Source organism: Poecilia reticulata, chromosome 21 (assembly GCF_904066995.2).
Source record: "Poecilia reticulata chromosome 21, P_reticulata-male-v2, whole genome shotgun sequence".
NCBI classification, from domain to species: domain Eukaryota; kingdom Metazoa; phylum Chordata; class Actinopteri; order Cyprinodontiformes; family Poeciliidae; genus Poecilia; species Poecilia reticulata.
Genome location: NC_088850.1, coordinates 21,443,694 through 21,468,627, shown reverse-complemented (window position 1 = coordinate 21,468,627; position 24,934 = coordinate 21,443,694). Strand labels below are relative to the sequence as shown.

Genomic DNA, 24,934 nt, shown 5'->3' with positions numbered 1-24,934 from the left:
CACCCAGGTGTTTTGCACAGCTGAGTGGTTGCCATGGAGATTAAATTATTTCTCAAACAAGCATGAATAAATTCAAGTTTTTGATGAGGGAATAACATCATAACATGACGTAAAGCTCAAAAAAGTTGATTTTACATAATACTTCCCCTTTAAGAACAAGTTATTTAGATTTTACTTCCATGTGAAACTCTCAGTTCAGTCATTTTGGCTTCAGCTTTCGCTGCTACTGATGGCGTGCCTCTGAAATAAAAGAATAAAACAGATTCAAACTTATAAGATAGAAATATGTAGAGATGTAACCCCAGTGTAGACCATGTATGCATGAGGATAAGTTCAAGTTGGAGCTATGAACATGACATCTTGATATAAGATGATTTATTTATCTATTGACGTATTAGATGTCCCAAAGACCAGACTGAAGCACTGGGGTGACTGGACCTTTTCAGTGGGAGCAACTAGACTCTGGACCAAACTCCCTGTACAAACAAAAAATAAACAAAAAAACATACAGTGTAGTGAAAATATTCCTAAAAGTAATCCCCCCTCCAATCGACACCTATTTTTAATCACTCATTAGAGACATTTGGCTAAAGGGAGTTTAAATCAGAAGCAAACATTTTTCTGAACAGTAAAGGTCCTAACAGGATCACTGGGGGCCATCCTCCAATGGCAGCCAGAATCTGGCGGTGGGTTGTTTGACAGGAAATAATAGGGGCATAGGTTTTCATGCATATCTGATGCTGCTGATGTATGCTCCCCTGTAGGAAGTTGCCTCTGGTGCTTGGGTGTCAAGAGTTGTGATAGATGTCCATGCACATGTGTTGTGCTTTACTAAATGATTGCAAAACTTCTCTTAGCAACCTCTCGAACTTGATCCAAGGAGACATTTATGTCCCAGCCAGAGCCGACCAGTTTGAAAGGTGTTTTTAACTCTATTGGTTTATCCCCATCTCCCCTGGATTTTACTTTTCTTCGTTTTATTACGCTATCCAAAAATAAAGCCATGTGCAATTCCACACATTCTTGGCTGAGGTTTTCACCTGTCAACCAAACACGCATGTTCTGAGCTGTCAGTCAACACCTGGGAGAAGAATGTTGAGAGGAAGGTGAAGCAAAGATTCCCCGCTGATTTGTTTTAGTTCAGGTCAGTTGCTTTCACTTATTTCATGTATCGTCTGTTTTTATTTGTCAGTGCCATGTCTTGAGATGCTTCGAAACTCTGACGGCTACAGATGACATAGAAGCTCACCAGCTCAATGAAGATACCCATGCAAACACTGGAAAAACACAGAGCAATGAGCTTACAGTACAGGACAGCACAGTATGCTGAAGAGAAATTTCCCCTGCTTCCTGTATCTCGCCTGATTTCATCTTCCTCTTACTGCACCCAGATGAAGAGGCGGAAAGTAAATGAAACCAGTGGTGCTGAACTGTTGGTAACAGAGTTAATGGTACCAGGGAACGACGCTGGTCCCATGTCAAACAGATTTGGTTGCCGCTTATCACTAGCGATGCAGTTTTACAGCTATTATGTCCCTTCTACCACCATTCAGCCACATGTTCCCTCATTGATATATCATACAAGTTTCAATATTTTCGAATCTCATCTCAGATGCTTTTCAAAATTTGAGTCCATTTCGTTCACAAGATGGCGCAAACTCTCAACCGTATTAGTTTGGTGTCGAATACAAAACAGTTCCGTGTGAACACGGTTTCCCACTGAGCAGTTAATCTATTTGTAACAAAGAGGAGATTTTTACTTTGTAAAGGGGGAAAAAATCCTTTTCAGTCACTTCTCATCCATTCTCCTTCTCATTAGCCCAATTTTGTGTATTACACACCAGGCACAGAAAGAGGGGCCCCACCAAGGCCAGCATTCATCCAAGAACCCCCACTGTAGACAACTCCACTGGCCAGAACGACCCAATAACGCTTTGTATAAAATTGACCATCTGTGTATTATAATTCAAGGCATACAGTAATTAAAAAAAGTGTAAACCTTATTTTATAGCCAGACTGAGAGCCCCGCAGGGTTTTGCAAATGCATGCAGAATCAATACTTGCAACAACAAAAAAAAAACCTGCTTGGCACATGAACAAGCCAGCATTTGGAAATTAGAAACAGAGGCCAGCTGTTTCACTCCTGTTGCTTTAGCGCATTAAAATATGTACACTTCTGGCTCGGTTCAGTCTTCTAATTAAGTCTGTTTTTCTTTAGGATCCCACATGATGTTAGAAGATTTAGAGGCTCTTTTGTCCTTCTTTAACATCGGACACCCTCTGCCTTTATCCCCCAGAACCCTTCCATCTCTCACTCTTCTCTCCTTTCCAAAAGCAGAGGAACTTCCTTGCCTGGAAAACGACGCAGTTCAATCGAAACTCTTAAGTCTGAAGGCAAGGACTGGGGTGGAGTCAGGATGAGAAAGTAAAGATTTAAGTGAGGAGTGGTATGAAAACAGAGTTCTTCTGTGGTAGAAGGGAAGCAGAGGCCTGTAAATGAGGAGGGTCTTCAGAACGGAACAAGGACATCTTTAAGTGCTACAAAAGACTCTTAGTTTGATCTGAAAGAGGGAAAAAAAAAAGAATTGACATGAAAGTCTATGTAGGAGGAATTTCACAGACAGATGTTTTGTGCGTGTGAAATATCATAAGAGAGAGGAGCAAAGTTAGCGTTTGCTCTTCAGGAAGAGAGCAGCCTAGTGAGCTGCGCAATCATCTAAAGTGAGGGTGCTTTCAACTTTACAGGCAGGAAAGCAAAGTTTAATGTTGAACACCTAACAGAGGAGAGCTAACAGTTAACATGATGCTGAAAGAAAACTGTGATCAAACCTGGAAGATAGCAGCCGTGTGTCAAATTTCTCCAGGAGGAGTCTCAGAGGGAAATCTGGACTTTTTTTCCTTCTTTTCCATGGCTGAAATTACTGGAGGTGTGAGATAACATCTCTGTGCCTAAAACTTTTTGGCTGTCAAAAATACAGATGCGGGAGGGAAAGAGAGAGTGACGCTGCAACAAAGAAGGATGGATGAGGGTATGGGAAGGACATGGGAGGGAAAAAAAGAAAAGAAAAACCTCTCTGTGATTCTAGAAATGCAAACTCAGGGTTCTGTAGATGGAAGTGTCACTAAAGTGTCGTCAAAGTAAGCAGCCCATCAACAAACTTCCTTCACACTCAGGCCCCTCTGCAGTACTTAACCCTGTCTCAGAGGATCTTCACGATCCAGACATAAACCCACAGATGAAATTCTTTTTGACTAAATATGATGCTCCAATGTGTTCATTTCTCTGTTTTCCATCAAACCCTCATTTATTGTCAACAGGAGGGACTTCAGCGTAGTTATTAGCTTTGTCTCATCCCAAAAGCATCACAGAACTGTGCTGCAACAGACATTTTTAATATCAACCATCTGTTCTCATTCCTGCTGGTGTCTTATTTGGCCCAGATGCAAACACACCAAACAACTAAAGAAGATTATGTGGGATAAACGCGTACACCTCTGCAATTGTCATTTCAGCTATACGCTATGAATTCGGCATGCTTTGATAGCCGAATTCATGGCTACTAACTGGCCATGAATTCAGCCACTAATTGGCTGATTTATTATCTGTTAACATGCAATGCTGGATAGTCTATAATGATGCTAATTTCAGGTGTCTGCTAACCTGGTCGCAACCAGACTTCGCTTGGCTTTGTACAGAGCGCCTGGACCCTCAGCTGTTGAGAAATGATTGCTTCCTGGAGGATTGGGCAATGTTGGGGTTTTACCAAATCGCTAATATTTGGCCGTGACGTATGTAATCTGCCAGTCCAACAATTCATAGCTTACCAGAAATGATCTGTGCTGTAAATAACCATCTCGTACCATGAAGAGAAAAGTGGTTGTTAATGTTAATTCAATATTTGGAAGCATGGCCAACATGGGCCGAACAATTTTGTTTGCTTCCTCCGCTGTCACTGCTAAAACTACAGACAGACTACAATCCAAAACTGCGCAGAAAGTTGACGTCATTGTTCATAGGAATTCTACTGGAGGAATCAATGGGAGAAAAAGCCCAGACAAAGCTGCGAAGTGAGATTAGAATCAAATAGAATTGCACAGGAAGCCAATGGTCAGGCTAGATATCTGCAGGACAGCACAGGTTTCAGGTTAATTACAGGGTCACTTAGCAATATTTTAAAGACTATATGTCATTTCACAAAACAATTCAATCTTATAGGCGCAAAGTTCCATTTGGTCACTGGAAAGGGGGCTTCATGGATGCAGAGCAGAGAGAGATTAAGGAAGTTTAAACCATCTCTTCCATCAATCATAAAGGGTAGGGATCGTATCCACGACTACGACATCTCTCTGCCCGACTTTATAACCACGCGGCCAGGCAGAGATTTAAAGAGGAGCGGCAAAAGCTAATGAGGTGGATTAGCTGTGCTTGCCAACAACTGATTGTGTCCTTGGGGAATTTTGTCAGTGCTACTCGGAAATCAAGCTGTTGGCATGTCATCACAATCATGAGATTACCTACAAAACAATCATCCCCTATGACTCTTTGAAGATACTTGGATGTTATGAGCTTCATTTTTGAAGTGAATTGAATTGTTTTCAATATACTAAAGATACATCTGAATACGGCTCCGTAGTCAAATACATGTTCAGTTAAAGAAGATGAAGATTCTTGTCAAAATTTCAACCACAGACAACAAAATTGAATTAGTAACACTATGCAAAGCAGAAGACTTGCAGCTAATAAATGATGGCAAAAACAATAATAATGAAAAACTGATCTGCTCTTTCAGCTTGTCTACGCTGCTGAACCTCGTTGTTTTACAGCCTGGTCCCTCTCACTGAGCAGTGGGCACAGCGCTCTGCTATGAGAACAAGAGCCTTGGCAAACCGGCACAGCCGCTGGAAGACAAAGCTGCTGGCGCCAAGGCAAACACAGTGACTTCATCCTGTGTCATCTCACTGAAGGACAAGTGGGCTCTTTGGAGGGTCCCTGTGGGAGGGTGAGAGGGTGGCAGGACTGGGTAAAACTACAAGAGCTGTCCTGCTTCCCATCAATCTGACGGGTACAAGAAGGGTAGAGGAAAAAAAAGAAAAAAAAGTTCTCAGAAAACACGCTTTACAAGTTAGTACTGATAAACTAAATGATCTAATTGGTCTAAATAAAGTAAGAAGGAAAAAAAAAAGGAGATAAGCTAATATTGTCCGTTTGCATATAATGCATTAATCCATGTAATCCGGGTTATGCATGTGCATGCCTGTGTGGAGCAGGAGATGGGATGTCTCTGTTTCCGGGGAGCGTTGAGCTCAGGGCACTTGGAGCCCTTCCTGCTCCCCGTGAAGAGGTCTGCACCAGAGGGGCGAGAGTCAGGGCCTCTGCAGCTGCTTTTTTCTCTCTGTGTCTCACACTCCTACACACATGCACACTTGACAGTTTATCATGGTACTCGTTTCAAGTCTCTCTAGGAGGGTCTGTATCCCGTCTTGCGTCTTGAATTTTCACGGTCCGAGCTAATGAGATGACCCGAAGGAAAAAGATGAATAAAATCTGACAAATTATGTATGAACAGTCACAGACTTAAGATGAGCAAGTTTACAACGCAAGTCATAACACAGAAAGACATGTTGAAAATACGGACTGATTTTACACGATTGTGCACTACTTTGTGTTCTATCATGTAAAATCTCAATAAAATCCATGGAAGTTGGTGTTTCTGTCATGGCGCCTCGAATGAATAAGTGACACAGTTGCAAAGGGTTAATAGTTTGAGTCATGCAGAAGTGATTTGACTGTTTCCATAGCAACGATCAGAAGCAAGACGAATTCCCCCAGAACTACAGAGACTCATTGTAGTTATGACCTCATCTATGACATAGATCAAAGAACATCTGAGGTTATGAATGCTTGGTTCTCAAAACAAGAGGTTATATACAAGCAGCTCTTTGACCCTTAGCAAGGTGTTTTACAAGGATTTTAAAAATGGAACAGGTCGCAGCCACCATGTTTTTTCCCCCTGACTTTTGGCGCTGGATATTTGATCACCACAGGAGTGAGGAAAGTTATTAACAAGCTGCTTCCTGGAATCACTTTTGAAATTAGTTATAAGGACGAGCCCACTGAGTATGATTAGTTTGATGCTTATCTTTTCAATCCTTCCACAACTGGGAAGCAAACTTCTCTGACCGGGTAAGGAACATTTCTGACAAACTACTTTCTGGAAGCGATTTATAAAAAGTAGTTCTCAGGACGAGTGCACTTTCTCTCGGTATGATTTTTTTCTATGCTTTTCATTTTGATGCTTCCCCGGCTGGGGAAGTTTACTGTGAAAAGGCGACAGCTGAGTTTGAATACTCAACTTCTCCTTTGATGAAAACGGCTTTAGAAGACAGGACCCCTGAAGAGACCACTGTCCAGGTAATGATTTTCCCAATCTCCCCAAAGAACAAACATGGATAAAGGGATGGATGGATATGTTAATGAACAGTGAAAAAACTTGCGTAAAGTGTAAGGGAGTTGTAATTACAACTGTCCATCCATTTCATCCATTTATTTTCTTCCTCTTGGGTCGGGTTGCAGAGGTAGCAGCTTAAGAAGGGAGGTCCAGACTTCCCTCTACCCAGCCACTTGTTCCATGTCCTCTGGGTGAATTCCAAGGCGTTCCCAGGCCAGCCGAGAGACATAGTCCCTCCAGCGTGTCCTGGGTCTTCCCAGGGTTCTCCTCCTGGTGGGACGTGCCCAGAACAACTCACCAGGCAGACGTCCAGAAGGTATCCTAACTAGATGCCTGAGCCACCTCAACTGGCTCCTCATGACGTGAGGAGCAGTGGCTCTACTCTGATGTGCGCAGTTGGTCTTACCTCGACGCATGGCTCCGGTTCTGGAACAAGTCTCCTGGAGAGGGGCTGGACATACTTCCACTCTGGAGTTGCCCATGGTGAGAGGCGCCAGGCAGGAGTGGGCATACTTATTGCCCCCCATCTCGGCGCCTGTACGTTGGGGTTTACCCCGGTGAACGAAAGGGTAGCCTCCCTCCGCCTACAGGTGGGGGGACGTGTTCTGACTGTTGTCTGTGCTTACAGGCCGAACGACAGTTCAGATTACCCACCCTTCTTGGAGTCCTTGGAGGGGGTACTGGAGAGTGCCTCTCTTGGGGACTCCCTTGTTCTGCTGAGGGGCTTCAACGCTCCCATGGGCAATGACAGTGAGACCTGGAGGGGCGTGGTTGGGAGGAACTGCCCCCCTGATCTGAACTCGAGTGGTGTTCTGTTGTTGGACTTCTGTGCTCGTCACAGATTCTCCATAACAAACACCATGTTCAGGCATAAGGGTGTCAATATGTGCACTGGGCACCAGGACACCCTAGGCCGCAGTTCGATAATCGACTTTGTCATCGTTTCGTTGGATCTGCAGCCGTATGTCTTGGACACTCGGGTGAAGTGAGGTGCGCAGCTGTTCACTGACGCTTCACTGCAGCGTCTAGGTCCAGTCTGTTGTCCACATGAACACTGAAGTGTTTATATTCTTCAACCACCTCCACTTCTTCTCCCATGATGGAAATGGAGTTTGATTTGATCCTGTTCCTCCTGAAATCAACAATCACCTCCTTTGTTCTCTGGTGCTCGGGCTTCCTGGCCACAGTCTGAATTCATTACTGTTAGGTCAACTGGTCTCTAAATTCTCCTTAGATGTCACTAAAAAAAGATGTCACTAAAAAATTAATTTCATGAAGAAAATATAAAAAAACAAACAGGCCAGCATCATGACCTGTTTGTTCTGAAGATTGTGCAGCTTCCACTTCGCCTCCTCATTCTGACTCTCATACTGATAGGAGGAACTGCAGAGCTCTGTTAAAGCCACATCTTCTGAAGTTAGGATTCCAGAGGAATCACCTCAAACCAGACGTTGGATTGGATTTTATTTCAATGTCATTTGTGAATGTTAGATCCTCATTTTCAACAGTGAAGCTATAAAGATTGAAACATTTTATTTTGGAGAAAATCTCATCAACATTAATATTTCCACTAAATAACAGGCAAAAAAACTAGTCTGAGGAAAAGCCTCTCAGGCTCTGAGCTCAAAGCGAGATGCTAGAGAGCAACAAACAATTTTTCTTTTAAATTAGACAATTTAATTTCACATAAGTATCGTGGTAGAGACCATTTGTATGTTTAATGCTTAATGAAACATATTTACCGTGTTTGATGTTTGCTGTGAATGACGTATACTCACAGACGAACGAGATAATTAGTCCAAGTATGTTGTTTATTGAACGTTCAGAAACTACAGCCTGTAATGCGCCACAGCAAAGGTAAACAAAGTTAAAATAACTCAAACAGGTGATCAAATCAAAACCATTTGCACCTTTTTACGCTCTCTCTCTGTCATTTAAGCACACCCGTTGCCATGGCAACCGCCACAAGCCGAGCTCTTCAAGCCGAGCACAGGCTATGTTAAAACATTTAGTCCGTTACATATCAGGTTTTCAGACTTGATATTTATTTTGCTATTATTAATAAGCGCTCTCCTGAACACAGCGGTGGTTGATTTTATATATATATATATATATATATATATATATATATATATATATATATATATATGTATGTGTGTGTGTGTGTTGTTGTTGTTGTTCTTTAATAAAGTTATGAACTTTTTGATAAGGAGCCAGAGGAGGACGTGCTGGTCTCAGCGTCCTGGCGGCATTCAGTTTGTCACTTAATGCCGAGATTGACTCAAAACCTTCCGCAAATCGACAAATTATTGCAACCCTGCTCGAACAAAGCACGAACAGTTCAGAAACAATCTGAAATGGGGGAAAAAACTATTAACTGATTAAGTCGTGTTTTAGACTGTTCTTGAAAAACTAATCAGTCACGGTTGATTAGTGGGTGCACTCACGGCTGCACAGTGAACCCATTGATTTTTTACAGCGGACAGCCGCTCCCCTCTCTTACAGGTACTGCGTACCCCCGCTAAATCTTTTAGGGGTACGCAGTACCCGACCATACCTGCCTACTTTCACCCCTGGGTGTACCCCAAGGTTCACACCTGGAACCCCCCCTATTTAATATTAACAAGCTCCCGCTGGCATGTTAATATTAAATTAGCCACCATACGTACGCAGATAAAACACAGCTCTACATTATTATGTCACCAGGTTACACTGAACCCATCCATGTACTAAACAGATGCTTAGAACAAAAAAAATGTGTGAGTGTGCTACAACTTTCTCCAGCTAAACAGAAACAAAACTGAACAATCAAGACTCAGCACCTATCTGCTCACTCCAATTTTGGCTGATAGATTTTTTTTTCCATCTGAAAAGTCCCTAAATATAGTGACAATCCTGTGGTAGAGCCAAGTTGGCACCAGTGGGGTGATTATTGGTAACCATGAATATGCAGACATGCCCCGTCAGTCAACTCTCTCCCGGTGTAGAGAAATCAGACTGATTTTCAGACCTTTGTTGAGGTGGATAATAGGGGTGGGCGATATAGACTTAGAATTTTATCATGTCACCTAAAAACAGTCACCTGTGTTGTGCAGGTGACTGCACAACACAGAATTCACAGCTCCACAAACCCAACGTTGCTCTTGGAAAAACTCTTCCCGTTTGAAATAAGCTTCCTCAGGACACCACATACTTTAAGACGTGTAACGTATATCACTAAGCTGCATATGAACACTTCATTTAAATCATTTGAATTTACTGATATTTATTGATGCTTTTGTGGAAAAAACAGTGGAGAAAATAGAAAAATTTTATTTTAGTTTTTTTTTAAATCATGAACTAGAATTTATTGTGGCAACGATAAATCAAAAATCTTATGATATGAAACTTAAGATAAACAATAAATGCCGTGATAATTGCCCACGCCTCGTAGACAAGCTCTGTGGACAAGATCTTTGTCATGCAAGTGCCAGATAATTTATGAGCTCCCAAAGCAAATCTCGACCGATATATCGGTGCTCCAATACATTCAAGCAGCTACCTAAACCCAACATCTCTAGGAAGAGCTGAGCTGCCCGACTCTCTCAGGATCACTTTCTTATATTAATTCATCTTTTTTGTCAGGCTACGGCGTACAGTAGCGCTCAGAATGTTGAGCGTGCACAGTCCTGACGAGTGTGCGTATGTCAGACTGTTTGTGTCAGGTCTGGTGTTGAGTGTCTGTTAGAGTACCAGCAGCCTGTAATAGAGACGCGGTGGGAAAGCAGCAGGTCTGACAACAGTGGGGCTCCATGATGAATGTAGGCTCTGACAAATGGATCCCAGAAACGCTCCCCATGTACGAGCCGCTGCCTCTTCCGGACACACAAAGACGCACATTGTGTTTGGTCCAGCGCAGCGGACGGACTGCGAGGCTGCGAAATGAGGGCGAGTGAAGAAGGTACGAGAGCAGCGGGAAATCTTTCTGATCAAAAGTGCCAGCTTTAAGAGGGGGAGGGGGGGCGGGAAGAAAAAAAGCAAACTGTACTGAAACTATAGCAGTGCCCCTTTCTCCCTTTGACAGCTCATCCACTTTACACAACATCTGACCCCCCCTCTGCAGCCGCTGAGCCTCGACGACCAAAAACAAGCTGATACAGTATCATAGGGGGGAAGAAAGGGCCAACAGGTGGTTCTCTGTGTGTCGATGTGTGTGTGTGTTGGGGGGGGGGTGTGCGTGCGTGCGTGCGTGTGTGTGTGTGTATACAGTTGTGAGGCTGTGCAGGTGTGTGCTTGTCCGCACATGCAGAGCAGAAATGATAGACAAATCAGGGTGCATTTACCTGTGACTCTGCCCCCCCATCCTTTCTCCCTTATGCGTGAAAACAAGTCGTTATTATAGCATGTTTAATGGTGGGCTCGGCTTTTTTGGCTCCACACAGAACCAATAATGGTGAAAATAAGGGGGAAAAACTTGTACAGTTTCCTTCCACCTGTGTGCACTTTAACAGTCTCTGTATGTCCATAAATATTTATAAACAGTGCAAAATTGTTCTGGCAGCAAATTACTGGGGGGAAAAAAAGTAATAAAAAAAAAGTGTGTGTGTATATATATATATATATATATATATATATATATATATATATATATATATATATATATATATATAATTTTTATTTTTTTTTTAAATCCACGCCCTGTAAATGTTGGAGGCCCAGCGTTGGTCTGGTATTAATCTTGGAGTCATTAAAAATGAAGAGGAAATTAGTGGTGACAGGCTTATGGAATTACATCATGCGCTGGGTCAACGGGCCCCAAAAGTCATAATAATGGGAGGACAAGAGGTACCACAGTCATATCTGTAAGTGTTGGGATTGCTGTGGAGCTATGCAATAAGTCTCACAGTTGGGTGTATGGCAAAACCAAATGTACAAAATATAAGGGGAAGGGTTTGGGACTTAAGCTAATGTTTTGAGATCAGGCCACTGGACAAACAAATTTAATGTTCCAGAGATGCTCCTTCTACACATAGTTTCAAAACAGGATGCTCATACACAGGTTTAACGCTGAATAAATGATTTCCACACTGAATACACGAAGCGATTATAACACTTCCAGGACCCTTGGACTGAAACACATCCGCTGAATCTGACTCATCTGCTCAGGCTGCTTCGCTTAATGATTTCCACATTTACCTGCTCGTATCGTTCAACACAGGCCAAGAACATTACACTAATGTATGCCACGTTTGGCTAAGATTGCGCTTAACATGTATAATCCTGTCCCTTACAACCAAGCTAACAGAAAACATAAATACTAGAGGGTTTGGCTGGATTTCTACTCTCTGCCATTTCCCCCCTTTAACTCTAGCTAGAAAGTGAAAGCTGCATTTTGATCATATTCAAAGATAAATCAAATTACAAAAGGGAAAAGCTGATTAAAGTTAAGGCATGTGATAATTAGTCACTCCCAAACATGTCATTTTAATGAACAGATGCGAGTTTTTTGAAAATGTATTGGTTTCTACTCCATCATTTTGGTGCGTTTAAAACAGACATGCTCATATTGATATTCGACTGGGGGAGACAGAAACAGGCACAAGGGGAGGGTACAACAGAGTGTGCATGTGGAGCTAAACAGCCCCCCAGAGCTCAACCACAAAAATTTAACTCATAGCATCAGAGTGTAGTTATGGTAACACAACAAACTAAAGGTATATAATATTATGTTTTTTGCACTTTTACAAAAAAAACAGCTCCTTTAAAATCTTAAATTTAAATGATAAATAATTGATCATTTATTTTTATTCATCTATGCTGCACCCTGTAAATATAATTTAATAGCAATGTCATTCTTATTAAAACAAAATATCAATTTATGGGGCCCCCAAATGCCAAACAGCTGCTTGGTTCATTTATGTCTTTGGTCAGCTCTGAATGTGACTAGCATTAATTAGCTTGTTCAAAGAATTTAACTGAAGTACAAAAAAAATTACATTTATTTTAATTGTAATTTCTTTTTTTTGTATTTGACATTTTTAAGACTCTGTAGTTGTGTGTTTAAGTTTTGTCAACAATGTCTTCCAATAATTACCAAGTGCTTTTTAAAAATTTTCTGTCATTTTTTATATATATATATTTTTTACAAAAACACGTTGGTCTGCTCAAAATTAACATGAAAATGGTTGAAACTTGGGTTCAAATGAGAGTTCCAACTGGACAATGTTCACAAACGCCCAACAAAACACAAAGCCGTGGCTTCAGTTATACACAGAAGTATGGCAGGAGATTATTGAAATCTACTTGCTGCGGAACAATTAACCAATGATGTATTTGGGCTTTTATGTATCGTTTTGTGTGGATAGTTTACAATTTTGCGGGTCATTCTTGTCTTCACAAAAAAAAAACAGCGAAGTTGGACGTTGTGTTATCTTTGGAAAAGGGAACAATAGAAGTTCATCAATAAAAGCCAAAAATTCACGCAAGATTCGTGAGACTGGTAAGTCTACGCAACTTCTGGCAAGAACTATCTAAGGAGAAATGTACGAGTATTAGTTTGCTTTTACTGGAATAAGTCCATTTATATTCACAATGTGCTCAAACAAACAAGAACCAAATACATCTTAAAATTATGAGTCTGTTAGTCAAGTGTCTCATAAACTCTGAGTTCTCTGGCACACAAGGATCCTATCCCTGCCAGGCCGTTACCCCCCGCTTTTTCACACCATATCTGACATATTAGAACTTCACTGTGGAGCTCAGCCAAAACAAATCTTATTGGGCCAATTAACATGCCTGCGGAGAACAACATCGCAGCAGCGAGCAAATTGACAATGATTTGATTTGGTTGCTGCCTCAGGAATATGTGCTGACTCGGTGGCTGTGTGCTCTTCTCAGCAAAGAAAAAAATAGGCTGGGAGATAGGTCCAAAAACGTGAATTTTTGTTTTTGTTTTAAATCTGTTCAAAGTGCAGGGCTTAGCTAACCAAAACAATTTTAATACATTCTTAAATCTGTTCAGACTTGTTGTTTTTTTTGCCTACGAAGTATTCTTACTTCAGCTGCCTCCTGCAAATCCAGCACTTCTATGTGAAAGTACAGGAAGTGCTTAACTGCAAAGAAATCCTACCAAATGAACCTGCATGGAAGCACCTGCTTGTAATTCGCTGCGTTTCAATCATTGGGACAGGTGCTTCCTTTATCGTTTAGTGCACTCTGTGTCTGTGCTTCATCACAGTACAGCTGAAGCAATGCCGCTTCCTCGTTGCACTGCAAGTACATGTAAAAAGCTTATCAGGCCTACTTGACATGTTATTGGATGTTTGGTTCTAGGCTGTTTTCTTTCCTCAGATCAGATTGACATTTCATTGTGCACAAGTAAACAAGATAGCATTTCTCTAGGATCTTCTAAAGAGCAATGTGAAAAAGTATGCAGTGGATAAAAGCATAAAAGGAGTGTATAATCTTGAGGGAAGTCCAGTGAATAACATGAGGCAGAATGCTGAGCAGCAGCCTGTTGGTTTTCAGTTAAAGGGGAGGGTTTGATGAGAGAATTTATAAATATATATAATAGTGAAGTAGCCCTTTAGCTTAATGCCAACTGGAAGGTTCCGAAGCAAATTCTAACATTAGCATAAATTGTAGTTACCCATTGTGCAATTCTTACAGTGCCTACAAATCTACAAATCAAAGTCTTTTCCCTTCATATTTTAAAAATTTATTTGAGATTAATAAAGCATTTTTGAATTTGAATTGAAAATAAGAGTATCAAAATGACCTTTGCTTTAAGGGCTCTTCAAAACAGTATAGACATTTAGTCATACTGACAGAAACAGTATGAGGGTTTGTGATAGTGATTTTCTTTTGACAAGAAATATTGTGGTCTAGTATTGCGAGGTCTTGTGCCAATAGCTCACGTCACAGTGGATCCCCAGTATTCACAGGAGTTAGGGACCACAGCCATCCTCAAATCTCTAAAATCTACAAATACTTAAAAAACGGTCAATTCATGTGTATTAGCATACATTGATACACACAGTGGAAACTGACTATGCACTACTGCAAAACCTAACATCCTGCTTTGCAAACTACAACCAAAAGCTTGTTAAGCATCTTTCCAGCAAGTATTTCAGCTTCCCATGTTGGATTTTCTTTCCAATATTTTAGATTTGCACTACGGAAAAACCAGTGAATAGGCAGATTACCCGGTGAATAACTCAGACTCACGTTCCATAGAAAAATCCGCCAATAGGTGAGTCCGTGAATGCTGAATGGTGAATTAGCGGGGCCCAACTGTATAGTTGGGATAAATATATTACAGTGAACTAACCCCTTAGCTTGGCGTCAATAGGAAGTTACGAAGCAGATGCTAACTTTAGCATTGTTCATAGTTAACTGGTGGTATTCTCTTAGAGATTACAAATCTGTGGTACAAGATCTTGTTACATGCCACATAATTAGTCACAAAACTATGTGACTAATTATGAGGTACAGAGTAAAGTAAGTACTATGTTTACTCAGTACCTTTGGTCTAAGTAAACAAAACCAGGCATAATATTCAGAACCAGTGTAGTAATTTGACAAATACTTTCTAAGTTATTCCTCTAAAGAAGTGGTCCCCAAACTTTTTCCTGTGAGGGCCACATAACTATTCCCTTTTCTGGTGGGGGGCTGGAGTCGGGGGGGGGGGGGGGGGGGGGGGGGGGGGGGGGGGGGGCGGCGGGGGGGTTCTCGATTGATTTTTACCCAGAAAGCACATGGGCAAAAACCGTTAGTGAAACGGTCACTGGGACTGACTAGTATTTATTCCATTGAGGTAAAGTTACTTTAACATATGAATTCCTCATATGTTAACATAAAGGCTCGTTTTGAAGTATAAGCAATGCTACTTACAGGCATTGCTTCGAAGAATTCGACCTGGAAAGCGACGTTCATAACAAACACGTGTGTTCATCTGTTCTACCGCTAGCAAACAACCGTACTGATTAAATAACATAAAAGTCAAGCAGTTCCCTAAAAGTCCAACAGATGGCAGCAACAAAACAACCACAGTTTACAGGACACACTTTCTGCTAAAAAGCCCCCTGGTGGTTGAAGAAAAATCCACATATAATCTGGAAAATACAATATATGAAAAAAAAATCTGAATGCTCTCTGGTATTGTTCAGGGGGCCGGACCAAATGCCCGCGGGCCGTAGTTTGGGGACCACTGCTCTAAAGGATAGACCAAAAGCAACACCACTCAAGTACAGAGGAGCTGCCTGGCAAAAACAAATTGCTACCTTGAGAGCATCATTATGTTTCAATTCTGTATTGCATACTGAAGTTGGAAACTCAACTTCCCTATGATCTTTCAGCCTTGCCAAGGGGCCATGCCTGAGCTCCAGTCAGAGGTTCTCTCTCCCAAGCTGGCTCATTGTCATGGGGGCTGATAAATATTTACTCTTCCCAGCTTGGCAGGAAAACGAGTGGGAGGAGAGCGAGCGACCCATTGTGACAGAGAGGTCAGAAACGCTGACAAGCCAGTAGGGTCCTTCCTTTCCCCACAGACACCTAAAAACCCCAATATGCGATTAGCTCTGCACTGGGACAGAGCTCAGCCTGTGTACGCGAATGTGGGCGTGTGACAAAGACAGCGAGAGGGGCTGCATGAAAGGCAGAGAAATGCGCAGACAGTCAAGAGGTGGACCGTAGACAGAGACGCAGGCCTGGAGGAAGGAGAGAGCACGTTAGAAAGGGATTTATCCTCGAGAGCCGTTTACGCCAGGGAGCACCAGCGGAACTTGCAGGACAATGGTCCGAAGACGATCCTCTACATCAGACAATGCCGCCTAAAAGAAAGACGCAACGGTGTCACAAATACGCATGTCCCTTTGGGCTACATCTCCCAACTAATCCAATTCAACACAAAAGAAACCCAATAGGCATTTTCTAAGCACACATAAGACATTAGTTTCTAGATGCAATGAAAGAAGCCGAAATTAACCAAATTGTCTTGCCAAAGTATTCATACACTTTGCATAGCTAGAGACTGACATATTTGCCCATACTTCTTTAAGAAATTAGCTTAAGCTCATTCAAACTGGATAGGATACACTGTGAACATACATTTAAAAAATTTTTCAACAGATTCTTTTCCCTTCATAGGACTGCTAGTCATTGTCCTCCCACTTGAGTGGTGGATCTCTGTAGCTCCTCCAGAGTTGCCATGAACCTCTTGATTTCATCTCTGATAAATGCTTTCCCACTCTAGCCAGTTCAGGACAACAGAAGGGCCTTGTCTGCAAGACTGTTGTGGGAATGTGCTATATTAGAATAGTAAGAAATATCGCTATTGTTCTCTAAAGCTCTCTAAAAAACCCCGAGGCCTTGAACATCTGCTTTTATACAGTGGCTAATTTAAAGACAGGTTTAAATTGCCTATGCTGTTGAACCTCTTTGTTTTACAGCTTGGTTCCTCTCACTGAGCAGTGGGCACAGCACAAGATGATTTTCTTTTAGGGGTAACATCAAAGGGAAGAAATTACAAATGCAAACTTTTCATTCTTCTTTATTCCATAATTTGAAAAGTCTTTGGCATCTTTGTTCAGATTCAGACCCATGTCGTACTTTGTGCTGGTCTCATCACACAAAAGCCCAATAAAATACATAAAAAGGTTAGAAAATAAAATTCATATTGAGAGATATGAGCGGGAAATCCAAATCATTAAAAATGTGATCATCTGAACCGCCGAGTTAAAAGCTTCATCCTTCAGCTGCTCCATCCACACACGACCTCTCTCTCTGTAACTTCTCAGAAGGAGAAACAGCCTGGATACCCGTTACAGTGAAAATAAGCATCCACGTATGCACACGCACGCACGCACGCACACATGCACACACACACACACACGAGGCAGGTCAGCCAAGTGTCAGACACAGATGTATGGGTCAAGCTTCCAACCAGCGGGATCAAAGCAAATTGTATGAAGAAAAAAAATCTCAGCTGCTAAAACAACAACTGTGCCATTCCTTCATTTGCAGCCCCCCCTCTTTCAGCAAGTGGGATACGCTTTCTCTCTCTAAAGAAAAAAGGAGGATCGGAACTTAACCTGTCGCAAATTCAAAGCAAACATTTCTCAGACTACGGGTTGAATACTACATGACACTGGTGAAACTACACCTCACTGATCTATGAGCCAAAGAACTTGGTCAAACAAGATCAAACGGAGCCATGATAAGAGCCTGCATGCTCTGCAAACTGAAGACTGAACTCAAGAGAATATTGAATGTCATAAGTTAGAACTGTGATGTTTCAATGCAGGTTTCTCTTAGGGTTGATTTAAAATGATAGGAACTTCATCTTTGTGTTGAGAACAGTGTTTTTATGATGAGGGAAATTTTGACCACGCCAACTGACAGCACCAGATACCGACATGTCAAAATACCAGATATTAACATTTTGACAGAAAGCACATAGCAGGCGACTGAATGAACCCATATAGATACAAGAGTCTCATGCAAATGATCAGACTTAGAAGAGCCAAGTGGAAAATCAGAAACCAAGCCCCGACTCAGTCACCTCGGCCTAAACCAGGGGTGTCAAAATCCAGTCCTCGAGGGCCGGTGTCCTGCAACTTTTAGAAGTGCCTCTGCTGCCCCACACCTGAATAGAATAATTAGGTCATTAGCAAGGCTCTGGAGAACTGAGGAGGTAATTAAGCCATTTGATTCAGGTGTTTTGTACCTGTGGCACATCTAAAAACTGCAGGACAGCGGCCCTTCAGGACTGGAGTTTGACACCCCTGGCCTAAACCAACCAGAAGTTAAACACACTGCCTGGCCTCAAAATTGCACAAATTGGAATTCCGAAAATACATTTGCTTAACAAAAACACTGCAATTTTGAAAAGACACGTTTATCAATAAGGCTGCGCAGGTGGTAGCACTGTTGCCTTGCAGCAAGGAGGTCCTAGGTTTGATTCCCGGCCCGGGATCTTTCAGCGAGAACCCATGTATGCACGGGGAACATGTAAACACATGTTCCCCGTGCATACATGGGTTCTCGCCGGGTACTCCGGCTTCCTCCCACAGTCCAAAAACATGACTGTCAGGTAAATTCTCCTTAGGTGTGAGTGTATGGTTGTTTGTCCTGTCTCTGTGTTGCCCTGCGATGGACTGCCGACCTGTCCAGGATGAACCCCGCCTCTCTCCCAAAACGTTTGCTGGAGATAGGCACCAGCCCCCCTCCTGAGCCCACTAGAAACAAGGGTGTACAGAAACTGGATGAATGGGCGTTTATGGATAAGTTTTTGCGCTTGGATGAGGTGGTTTTTCGGCCGTATCAAATTTAGTGCATTTCACAAAACCGCACTGTTTTCACATCTCACAAGTCACGTGACTTCTGGTGAAAAAGACGAAGACAACAGCAAGTGGTGAGAGGATGTTGGTGTGGCATGTTTTTTTAATGACATCGCATGAACAAACTTCCTTTAGTGTGATTTTCATTGTGATTCTTATTTCATGGAAAAACCACAATTGCGAAATTGTGGCTTTTCGACATTGGCAGAATATCAACAAAGCTTCCCCTCCCCCCTTGCAATGGAAACACAGCTATTGTTTCAATTAGCTTCAGGAATGTCAAGATTTATTTCCATCCAGTATTGTATTAATTTTCAGAAAGATTTTGCATCGATGATGGGGAGAGTCTGACCACTGTGTAAAGCCTTCTCAACGGGGCTACGGTCTGACCGTGTAAGTGATCACCAATCACAATCCACCACATTTTCCCACTTTTCTTCCAGTTCTTGATAATGCATTGGACAATTCTTTATCCAATTTTTAAAAATAGTTTCTGCAATCTCCTTAGATGTTTCTCTGCTTAATGCAAATGATTTGATCATTGCTAAACAAACTAACCTCTTTTCCACGTCTGTCAATCATGAGAACCTACTTGTTGTATTCCTTGGGGCTAAAGAACTTGTTGTCAGCTAAAAGACAATGGATGCAGTAATTATCCAATAGGGGGTTCGCACTCATTTACTAAGTTAAATTCAGCTTGTGGTGGTGGTTTTGGCCAGGCAGTGCATATACCAATAACAGTCTGAAATGTTGGGTTTTAACATTTCATTGCATCATCAGTTTTAACCAGTGGGACTATATCGCCTATAGCAGTATAAAACTATTCAGCTTTGTCAGCTTTGTGTTTCAGTAGCCTATGGAGATGTGTCATTGAAACACCAGTGACATCCAGTGTGGGAATTGGTGTGATGTGGATTCAAAGAGTAGAAGAAGAAGATGAGGTGACAATGAAGGATGAAGAAGAATCAGAAGAGAAAGAAAAGTGAATAATCCTTCCTGTCCTTTTTCTTACATTCTCATTCTTCTTTCTCCGCCATATTTTGTTCATGTTACAAGTCTTGTTCTCCATTAAGATGCCTCACCTTTTGCCGGGCCACAATTGGAAAGAAGAAATTTGGTCTCAAGTTTGTTTCAGTACCTTGGGCCAACTGGCATAAGAGGAATTTTATTTTTTTACTTTCCATAATATGTCTCCCAAACTTAACCAGACACCACATCTGGTACAAGTACAATAACTTCCTCTGCTTCATTAAAAAGGAACCGGTCAACATGCATAATGCATAATTTTCCTCTTGAGATATTATGAGGCTAAAGTCTGGAGGATTACTCCTGACATATTTTGCTTTATTATAAAACAGTCAGGAAATGCTCAGATATGCCTGTAACAGAGGGCTGATGATGAGGGTTTGGTCATTTTCCTTTGGGGAAACATCAACACTCAACTCCTGAAGCTACGCAATTTCTAATTCTTACAGCTAAGCTGCTGGTCACAGGCAAAGACCTAATGCAAAACACAGCCAAACGTCTTGTCAATATTTAAACTGGCTGAGAGGCTCAATGCCAACTCCAGTATTTATTAAACTCTGATGCCCATAATGCATCCAATTCAAGCATCTGTTATTGATCACTCAAGACATATTAATTACATAGTCCAAAACATTTGCAGTTTTTCATCATATGTTAATATATTTTATTCATTACACAGAGAAAGGTTAATCATAAATCACATCTGGATGGTTTTTTAAAAGAAAAAAATATATATATATAATTATATTTCAGCAATACAACCACTTCCAACTAAGCTCAAACACTGATGTCATTTTAGAACACCTGTATCCCATTAACCGAAGGAGCGCTGGTTTTCTAATGCTCTCCAAACAATCACACAACAGATTATTAAAATCAACAAATCATAAACTTTAATGAAGAAATGATCTGCGGCCCTCGCAGCTGAGGCTTCTAATGAAGCGCACGCTGCAGTACTGTCTGCCAAAGTGTGAGCTCGTTGGACACGAAGTGGCTGCCGGAGGCGTTTTCAGTCAGACCCGTTACAGCACAGATAAACATCGCCGAGGCATTCATTAGGCCAATAAAGCCCGGTGGATGACCTGAGGCATGGGGTGATGGAGAAACAGTCATTTACAGCGCGCCATGATCAAAGCGGAGGACTGGGTGCTGCGTGTGTGCCGGCGGCGGGCAGAGCGGTGAACTGGCTGCCAGACTCGACCCAAAAAGTACAGTCAGCCCCGTAATCAAGGGTTCCCATGCACGAGACGGACAACACAGCTGCCAGGGAGGAGAGGGGAGGGTGAATCAGTCATTGGTTACAGATCCAAATGTTTCAATGAGACCCAGTGTCATCAGTACTAATGGTTAAACTCCTACCATGGGTGCTTTGAGTTGCTATATGTTCTCATTTCTCATGATTTTATTTTATTTTTTTAAACAAATTTCACTTTGTGTGAGAGTTAATTTACTGGCTATGTTGAAATCCGACCAAATTTAAGTCCAAGATTTGGGCTATGTTCACACTGCAGGCTGACGTGACCCGAATAAAAAAATTTGTTGGCCTTATGCGACCTGTATCTGATCTTTTCATGTCTGTTTGAACAACACAGATCGGATTTTTACGAACGCAACCCAGACCATTTCCATATGTGGTGCTAACTCAACAAACGTCACTATTCTGCGTCCTCATACGTGGACGCGTGAAGAAAAACAGCAACCATGGGGGACAGTAAGACGGATTAAATTGTTAATGTCCAGGCACTTGTTGAACAACAACTTTAAAATCTCTCCACCATTACCATCCATGTTAACTTCCGCAATCGCTGAGCACGCTCGCTACATGCGATGTCATTGCACCCTCTACTGCGAATGCGGGGCATTTTTAGGTTGTCTGCATTTCTTACAAAGGAGATCACATACATCACATAGATTTGGAAATGTGATCGACCGCACACACATGAAAAAAAATTGGATTTCATAAGCTCAACTAGTTAGGTTTAGAGATGCAGTTGTTCAGTTAAGAGCAGTGTGGATCTTTTTCATACCAGCGCCCCCCTACCCTTTATCCAGGTCCCTCACAGCCCCCCACCAAAGAATTTGCAGGCTACTTTGCACTGACTATTATTTTATCATCAATATTACTATCACTATTGTAGATCTTTTGAATTTTATGCTTGTTTCTGTATTTATCATCAAAAAATAATTTCCCAGAGAACAAAAAAGTCATCGGAATAGAAATTATTGTCACAGGTGTCTATGAAAAATGCAATGAACATTCAAGTTAAAATTGGTAGGCCTAACAGCAGCCAGTCAGAGTGGAAAAAATATTCTTATTCTGTGCCATTTTATAGTTGTTAAATCTTGCACAAAGTGACTAAATAAAAGATGTTCAACATGCCAGTTTAAACTTTGAACTATTTGCAAAACGACTGAGCTCTGCAACATTAAAACATGGATAGAACTTTAACTACATTAATCATAGCTCTTCTTCTCTTCAGTGTTTCTGTCGGTTTCTGGTGGTGCAGCTCTGTGCTGCCTTCAGGAGAATGGGACATCAGAGTATCATCCATAAAACTTCCCCCACATGGCATTTATTGTGCAAACCAGAGCTTTCAGTGGAAAAACAAAAGTTTCAGGTCCTTTTTATGCCATAGAAATATGAGACAGAAACATGGATTATATCTTTATATAGACCTGTCTATTGATTTATAGATTAATAGTTTTACTAGACAGAAATTACAAAGAACAAATCTGGTTCTTAATCAAATCCTAATGAGTCAAATTGAAAGTGTCATGGAGTCATCAGCCTCATGACATTAACACTGACATGAAAAATAATATTGAAGAAATAAATATATCAAATCTAATTAAAAACATAAATAAGTGATCAGTTATTTACTGTTATGGTCTGCAAGATGTATTTATTCTCAGTACTAGATGTGGTCTCAACAAACCCATGGCACTTCAACAATATTATTTTACCTTTTATCTGAAAATAGTGTCTGTTTATTCTTGCCATACAGTCCTCTGTATGAATTATTGGTCGAAAGGTCTTGCCATACCAGTTTATTCCTCTGTATTTATCTTAGTTTATTCTTGCATTTTGTTCTTCATTCATTTCCATTTAGTTTCATTTGATTAGTGTTATCCTCTCTTGGTTTATTGCTATGTCCACTTTAGTTTCTTACCTGTTGCTAGATTTATTTGATCGTTTATTGACCACCAGTAATATTCACTCATCACCTGCTGCGCCGCCTAATCGTCGCGTTTTTCACATCATGTGTTGATTTTTCACTGCTCAGCGTCGGATTCTCTGTTTTTATGCCATAATTCACATCTAGTTCGTCGCTCCGTTTTATGTCCCGCTTCTCTTGTTTCAGAGTTTTGCGCAATGTGCGCGTCGTTTTTTTTAAGCCCCTAAGGTGCAGGGCCGTCAGGAAGCGTATCGATGGGGAAAAGGCAGACTGACATAAACCTCTTAAAACAACGAAAACAATTTCTGCATTCTGGTTATTGAAATTTAAAAGTGCTGTGGTACCGTTGTTCTATCACCCCGTTTCATACCGGACCACTTACAGCTCCGGTGTTAACGCTATAAAATGAACGCTCTCTATCGTGGTGTCACCCATGGAGGGATTTCTTTATTTCTTTATTTAAATGGGTTCATTTTTCAGAGGGATACACAGTGAGGGTATCGTGATTTTAGCTACCAGTAGCAGAAGAACGGAGCTGCGCCAAGAAGCTAACAGAAGCTAACAAACACTGAATAGAAGAAGAGCTGCCATGATACAGTTGCAGCCAAGCTTGATTTAATGTTACACAATACAGTTTTACCAAGTTGCTCAAAGTCTAAATTGGCATTGTTGTGCATTTAAGGTGTAAAGTTTATCTTCGACCAAACGCCCCCCCAAAGGCATCCCAGCGCCCCCCTTTTGTAAAAGTGTCCGCCAGCGCCCCCTGCCGTCCTCTGAACGCCCCCAGAGGGGCGGTACCGCCCACGTTTGAACCGCTAGTTTAGTGGTACCAAGAATACACTGGTAATGGTTAGGGAAAATGTCTGGCTTAGGCATAAATGCATCTACTAAAATGAATGGAACACAAAGTCCTCAGTTGAATAGAAGTAACCATTTTGTTTGTGTGTCACAAAAGCTAAGGAAGAAAGATTTTGGGAGAAAAGTGTATATATGTGTGTGTTTGTGCTGGCGTTTCCCTGAGCGTCCAATTCTCCACTGCTTCCTGAACTTCAGACTTCTGCCACAGCATGAAATCATATGTTAAAAAAGCGCAAAAGCAATAAGATCCAGATCGCCTTGGATTCTGTATTATTTTCCTTGCTGCAGAAAATTTGTGAATGACCACACAACCCTGACAGCGCTGTAATCACACATTAACTAACATGTTTTCAGAGGAGAATTGCCCACAATTTACACATCAGTGCTGTCAGAAGCTAATGGAAAAATGTTTTTTCTTCCAACTTTGAATAGTCTGTTCGGACAGAGCTGGAGGTAAATATACCTGGCTCAGTGACTCAGCTGTTGCCAGGTGAAGAACAAACATCTTCAGCTTTTTTTTTTTTTGGTTACAGCATGCTTGTCTGGACCTGCCAGACAGAGGCATGGTGAAAGGAGGAAGGCCAGCAGTGGCTCTTGACTCCTTGCATGTTTTCTTTATTAGGCTGCTTGTGATTAAGGGGCATTGATGAAAGGGGTCTGACTTTTCCAGCACATAAAGAGGAGGTGGGCGGGCTTTTAAAGGGCTGTTCACAACATGAAGTCAAGACAAGCCTGTCAGAATGAATATACGGTGAATGCGAAAGCCTATTTAAACATGAGTTTTTCAATTTTATTGTGGATCTAGTTCAAAGACAGCATTTGTGCTACAATATCCAGTCAGCTCTGCTTCTGCTCCTTCTTCAATGGTATGACGTTCCAGTCTAGTTTTTGTTTTTTTTTGGTTTGCTTTAATTGAACAAGATCAATCAAAAATAATATTTGTTCTCTTTTTGGTTTTATGTTGGCAACGGTGCATGAAAGGTTGTGATTATGATAAATCTATGGCCTTGAGTTTCTGATATAAAACAGTCCAAAGCCACCCATTTTCACACACAGCATACAAATATTCATTTAGCTAATACAGTTTACATAGAACAGATGAATTGAT

General features: G+C 41.4%; 1 protein-coding gene across 5 annotated transcripts in view; it reads right to left on the bottom strand.

Annotated features, from left to right (window-relative positions):
- The window catches only part of disp1 (dispatched homolog 1 (Drosophila)), an 85,099-nt gene that overhangs the window by 32,510 nt on the left and 27,655 nt on the right, over positions 1–24,934 (bottom strand). The gene's annotated exons all lie outside the window — the stretch shown is intronic.